The sequence below is a fragment of the Bidens hawaiensis genome, unplaced genomic scaffold (genome assembly GCF_021521415.1).
Source record: "Bidens hawaiensis isolate Kalapana, Puna unplaced genomic scaffold, B.hawaiensis_p1.1 tig00027762_1, whole genome shotgun sequence".
In the NCBI taxonomy this organism is placed as follows: domain Eukaryota; kingdom Viridiplantae; phylum Streptophyta; class Magnoliopsida; order Asterales; family Asteraceae; genus Bidens; species Bidens hawaiensis.
The window spans coordinates 71,097-78,504 of NW_027494497.1; positions in this window are offsets into that span (position 1 = coordinate 71,097).

The following is a 7,408-nucleotide window of genomic DNA, read 5'->3' on the forward strand; positions in this document are numbered from 1 at the left end:
ACAAATTATTGTAATAAATGCTCATATATACGAATACATCGATGCATCTTGTTAAGACTATCATTATGTGTTGATAGTCTTTGTATTTACTATTTAGATAATACAAATATAAAATTATGAGTTCATGCACGTGCCCCCTTTATACATCGATCTAGCCATCTACGTTAAATATATGTTTTCATGTAGTTTAGCATGGTATCAGGGTCATCCCCGTAAATAAAAAATAAATCCAGGGTCTAGGGCATGTAAAAAAAATGGCCCTAAAATACTAGCTTTTGGAAGCAATACTCATATCTTACTACTCTAATAAATACCTACTACTATATGCCACTTGTCACACTCTCATTCATTCTCATATTTTTTAACCCATTTTCTTAAATATGAATACTACATGGGTCATTACCCACCCACTTTATTTGTTATTCAAACCTCATATCCTTTATCCAATCAAACTCTAGATACCAAATTTCTCCCAACTCCATCATGTATGCCTTTCCATCGGCCCTCTCCATTGTCCCCACCGCCACCCCAAGTGCCGGCAACGAAATAGACCCTAAATACACATGATCTGTAAAGAGCTAATTAATACACAAATCTCAAATTGAATATATTAAACATAAACCTTCAATTAATCTAATATCAAAATTCAATCAAAAGAGTTAATAATAATAATAATAATAATAATAATAATACCTGGTGAAGATGAGAGAAAGAGATTTAAGGGGTTTTGTGGTCCACCATTGCGTCGTATATGTATGTGTGTATATATATATACATTTATATAGTAGATATAGTGAAAGGGGCGATAGTAGTGGTGGCGGTGGTGGTCGTGCATGTCAGAAGTTAGGCATTGACTGCTGTAAATGTGTTTAAAGCACTATTGCTCATATATCTTATACAATGTTTCACTAGCCTTTTAGTTGCGGAATAATATTTTGTTATTAATGAGTTTGTGATCATCTATCTGACTGATAGGTGTCCCTCGGAACTCGGGTGTGTGCAGTCGATGTTACCTTTACATAATGCGGTTGCTGTTGCAAGATTGACTATCTGTTTGAGCACTACTTCAAGGAGTTGCAGATTTCTTTCACAAGGTACACATTGTTGTATCTTTCTAGGCGTCTAATATGAAAATATGTTGCTCTTTCACAATCTATCTGACTTTTTGCAATTTTGCTTTTATGTCAAGGAGTTTCTTTTTGTTATATATAGAATATCTACTCTTTTAATGGATATGTTTGACTGATTGAGTGGTTTTTAAAGGGAAAATTATCAAATTGTAGATTTATAACTGGTTAAAGACTAAATGGAAAAAAAATGTTTATTTGGGTTCTCAATCTTGTCGACCCGTGCATTTTTTAATCATTCATCGATGAGATTTTCAACTGGCAATATTGTCATGCATGAGTCATACAACTGTCTGGTCGATGGTTTTATTTTGTTCTTTTTTTTTTCTTAATTCTTTAAGCCGACCGGATTTTATAGGTACCTGACGAGATTACTTTGGTTTCCAGTGAGACTTTTTTTTTGTCTCCCGACAAGATTTTTTTTGTCTTCTCACGATATTTTTGACTTCCGATATTTTTATGACTTCCAATGAGATTTTTCGGCTTTCGACATGATTTTTTGAATAATGGCGCAGTGCCAGCCATTTTAAGGATAGACCCTTGCTGCAGTCTGCCACAATTTCACACTTTTTTTTATAAATTATTGGAAGAACATACCTAATAAAACTTTGAATACCAAATCTTGCAAACTTGATGAAACTGGTAATTGTTTCCAGTGGCCTCATGTGGAATTCATAATCCCTATGATGAAAAAGGTCATTAAAAGTTGTAAGTTATTTTTTTTCAAATTATTAATCTTAATGATTTTTTTTAATTTTATTCAAATTTTTTTTATTACTCGATGTTTTGTAAAACTATAGTAATAATAAAAATCCAGTCACAAAAATATTTTGTCCAATAAGATAGCAAGTAACACGCTTTCATTTTCGCTTTGAATTTTTAAGCGATCAATAGTCAAATTTGATCAAGATTTTTTTAAATCTTTCCACTAATTTTGTCAATCCTTATAAATTTTTCTAATTTATCTCAATTTTATTAACTAATTTTCTTTGTTGCTAATTTGAATTGAATAACAAGATTTTAACCAGGTTGAACATGCACGGTCAAGATACGTTACTTTATCAAGAGTTACAGGTAAACATGGACTAATGATTTTGATTTTTGATAAACAATGTATACTGACAATTACAATCACAAATGTAGTATACAAAGAATGTTTTACTTATTTGTAACATATTTGTGTAATCTTATTTTGTAATTTCTCTAATTTTAATGTAAGTTTTAATTGTATTAACAATATATGATCATTTTCTTGATTGTATTTCACTTAATGGTTAAGGTTAAAATGTTCATCAATTACCGTGTAATACACGGGCCTCAAACTAGTATAATAATAATAATAATGATAATAAACAAAAGTATTTTAGCAAAATGAATAAATTTAAATATTTAAATGAATCACCAATCATGAAACTCTTAACATTTTTAAAAGCAAAGCTCTAGATCAATTATTTGTAATCCACGGTCTCTACTACATCGTTGTTAGGGCTTTTTTTGGTCTTTTAAATGTTAATATGCTTCAAGAAAAATATTTAATTGGAAAAAAAAATATTAATTGAGTGGATTTAATTTTATAGATGGGCCTAAACTATATTTGGTTTGAATAATTGGTTCTTAAAATAACATATGTATACGCAAAGAAAGTGAAGTAATAATGAATGGGTTGGCCGGTGTCATTATTAGATTGGTGAACGGGCCTCTATCGAAAGAGCCAACCCAGCTTCACAAGTTTTATCTAATCATAAAAATTATTAAATCATTTTGGTTGTAACAATCATTCTATTTGAAGGAAGATGCACAAAAGGAAAGCCAAAAAAAGAGAAGTAAATAAAGAATAATACCTAGTTAAATAACACGTATTTGGAGTCATGGGTTCTCCATTTATGGAATCACCATTTTTGGCACATTCCAACAAATTGTTACACACCCATTCGTTAGTTTTCTGTGCACCGATAAGTTACGTCTTAGGAGGTTCAGTCTCCTCTTGTCCTAAACGACACAAGTAGACACACAAATGGGGCGTGATTGAATGCCATATTAAATTCCAAATCCTAAACCTTAAACGAGACGAATTATGGGAATTGATAATTTGTTTAATTAGGGGTAACAAATTTTGATACATCCGAAACATGTGTCATGTTTAGATTGACATGTTTAAATAAATGGTTCACACTGTTAATCTGTTTAATTAAACAGGTAGACCTACTTACCTGATTATCACAATTTTACGATCCACCTACCGAATTAGCATGTTTTCAACTTGATAACTACTAGTCAAACCGTTACATTTAGATGATCAGGTTCTGTAGTTCGGGTTACACAATTTTAAGCGTTACAGATCACCGTTGATTTTTAATGCAAATAGATATATAGTTCTTACTCGTTTTCCACCCGACACAATTGCTACACTTAGTATATACTAGTTTGTTATTGACCTTGGCGTGGTCTACAGTCGGTTTAATCCCAAACATGGTCATACCCGGTTATACTCTATACCTGATACCATTTCTTTAATACCCGATAGAATACATGAATTCTATAGTATATTACTTCATAACTTTTATTTAGTGTTTTTTTAATGCATTAATTTGTACTTGAGTTAGTTTATGGTTTTTGTAATATATTGTAATTATTTTTTATAAATTACAAAGAAAACTTAATTTATAAACGAATTTAAATTTGTATAAAAAATTACGTACAAATTCAAAACCGGGTATTAATACATGATCATACCCCGTTATAACTGAACCCGATCATACCATTCCCGAGTACATAGAGTTAAGTTTTTCTCTCCAATACCCGTATTCGAACCCTACCCGATTTCTCTCAATACCTGATTTTCCAATACCCGATCTTACTTTTCCCCAGGTACATAGGGTTGAGTTTTTCTCCTCAATGCACGTATCCGAACCCCACCGAATTTCTCTCAATACCTGATTTTTCAATAGCGATCACACACAAACCCACTTCCATACTCGGAATTGGGTATTAGAAAAACCCGACTTGTGCACCTCTAATAGAGCATACCCAATGTCTAGAGGTGCATAAGAAACCTGAACCCGAAACCGGGTTTTTTATACCCGGGATTTTACTGCCTGAACACACTCGTACCCGACCCTACCCGTAGGGTACAGATAAGGCACCGGACCGGATTTTTACCCTGTTATACCCGAAAACCAGAACCACCTAAAACCGAGTTATTCAAATACCTTATCTATACCCGAAAAATACCTCAAAAAGTGCAGACCCTTAAAAACCCGAAAAAAACGAAAATAATGTTTTTTCAATACAAGGAAATAAGGTATTCAAATACCCGGTTCTATACTCGACCCGAACCCCGCAAGGACGGATTTACATTGTAGTTAGGGGGTGTACGGAACCCCTAAGTTTCTAAATTATACTGTAGTACTATATGTATAATCTGAAGTGCACCTTCTAACAAAATTATAAAGGTGGTGGAATGGCTAAGACATTGGTTGTTAACACGGATGATGGATGTCCCATGTTCGAATCCTGTTACAGTTACATGGCGGATATTTAATCTCTCTTTTCTTCAACGTGGTCGAGTCCACGGTTTGTTCAATACTCAGTTGTTCTCAAATCAAGATTTGCAGTTTGATATATTAATATTTGGGGATTTAATCTGTCTGATGAGTTTGTTAACAAATCTCAGTTGATCGAAGGGTTCAGATAATGATGATAACTTATAGTTGTTAATAGTTAAATAAACATGTAGTGTATGCCATAGGCTAGGATATGATTTATGATTTAGTGTTCTACAATAGGTTTATGATTTAAACATACATGATGCCCATCATGTTGTCAATATATCTCCATAATAATAGTAAGTGTGAAAACACTCAAGGAGGAAGCTTGTATTGTGGCCTGGGTGGCTCCGGTCATCCCCATTTTTTTGCTACATGTATTAACTCTCAATTTCTCAAACCATAAACCACAAAAACAGTTTTACAAAATTACTGTAATGAAAAAAAAAGATGCTCAGAATTGCCTCAGTTTCATCAATTTTTAAGATGTTCAATGATGGACCCAACCATCGAAAGGCATTTATCATCACAGCAGTTGCACCAGCCGGGTCTGTACCGTGGCAGGGTACTATTCTACCACTAGACCACTGGTGCTTGATGTTTAGATTCGGAAGTTAATCAATAACTACTAAAGTACTTATGTATACAAAATGTTATTCTTTTCCTTGCAAACTAATAACAATGATGCCAGTTTTAATGTTTAAAAGGATATCTATAACATTTATGCTCTTTAATAAAATTCTTTCTCAAATATAAAGGCATTGGATCTCATCTTTAAATTGCATATTTAAAGTCTAGACGAAAAATATTCTTACGGTTTTGTTATGAAGAACCAATTATGGTTAGGGATGTTCATGGGTCATGAGCTAGACAGAACCCATTTAAGCAGGTCGAGACCATATACATAGAAATTTAGTTCACTGAAACTAAGGGCAAAATGGGCAAACTTTATATATAGTTTGGTACTTGGGAAAATTGTGCAGCTAATGGCTATCAATTTAACTGAATGGGTATTGGTATGTTTTTTAAAAAAAATATAGCAGCAAGAGTCAAGGAGATTAAAGGTTAAATAATTGAGAGTTCAATAAAGGGTTACTTACTTTTGTAAGTCAAAGGGATATCTTATTGGCTGCATCAATCTGCTTATTAATTGGTTACTGGGATCAGGTGTTGCTCAGTTTATGAATACAGATTATTAGCAATACGGTCAAGGAGCAGTTGTGGAAATTATTATTGGGTTAACACTTGACAAGAAAATAGTCAAACAAGTCTAGTTTGAGCCTTGAAGTTTGGATTATTATTAACAGGTACCGTAGCCAAACGAGTCAAAATACTAATTGAAATTACCAAGGTTATTTTAGTCAATTTTTACCGTGCAAGTTTCACAGCCGTTTGATAAAGCTGTTTACCCCTACATTTGTGAATCGAATGTCTCGATATACTAAATTCGTTAGCCTCATAGTCGGTTTTATTACCGCTTCTTGGCTCGATGATGACATTTTCATGACACGTCCATGAAATTAACTACAAATCAGGGCTTTTGGTTTACCGGCATTGGTTAGCCATCTCATAGACTCATAGGATTTATGTAGTTGATCATTCGAGATGGATTGCGTGAATGATTCTTACATTTGTTATACAGAAAGGGATTTGTTTCACAAGGCTCGGTCGAAGATTTAACTCAAGTACGCAACGATTTCAAAAGATGAAAATTCGTAGGGAACGACTATAGGTTGTTTTTTTATTTGTGAAGACCATTGTATTCATATCATGTGTTATTTAATTTCTAATAACGATATTTTTTATTAATATATCGTTTTTTTATAATGTGAGAACCTTACCCGACCTAAACTATAAAGCGACCTGAAATTTTTTTATGTCTGACCCTATGAAATTGAAGTATCTAAAACAGTGAAACCCTTGGAAAAAAAATCATGGATCCGCCACTGGAACCCGGTGCATAGGGTATGACTTTTAAGGACAATACCCGGACCCGAACCCGACCTGGATCTGGCTAATATTCAATATTCCAATACCGGTCGTACCCAAACTCGACTCCATACCCGAAACCGTGTATTAGAAAAACCCTATTTGTGCACCTTTACCAACATCAGTTAAGAACCTTACATAATGTTGTTATATGAAAATAATTATTAGAACTAGTTAGCCCATATGGTTTAAACTTTATAAGGCCCATTTAAGGTTGGGCTAGACTAATATTGGGCTTTGTTACATACTGATTGGATTGAGGAACGTTTATGAGTTACTACTTTTAACTTTTAAGTGACCCTTAAATAAATTTATTATTACTTAATTATTCACGGCCTATCACTATTTGTGTTGTGTAACTACAACTCTTTGGGTTGTGAAGCAATTGACTTCCGTTTACACATTGGATGATACAGAATTTGTATCTCAAGATTCAGATGTTCAACTTCGATATCTGAGATTACGGATACAAGTGTCAGATACAAAATTCCATTGTCCGAAATTTTGGATATCTAGCTTTTAGAACCCATGCTGGTAGCCTTCATGGGAAACTTAGTTCACCACAAAAAGAAGATTTTCCGTTTTAAGACACTAACCTTTACTATAATCACACTATGTGTAATTTCTATATTTTGTGAAGCGTGAGTTTTTCACATAATGCATCAATATAGTTTCTTAAACCATTTTTTATTCACTACTACAAGGCTACGATAGTTGGTAAATACATGACTCATCAAAGATGACAAA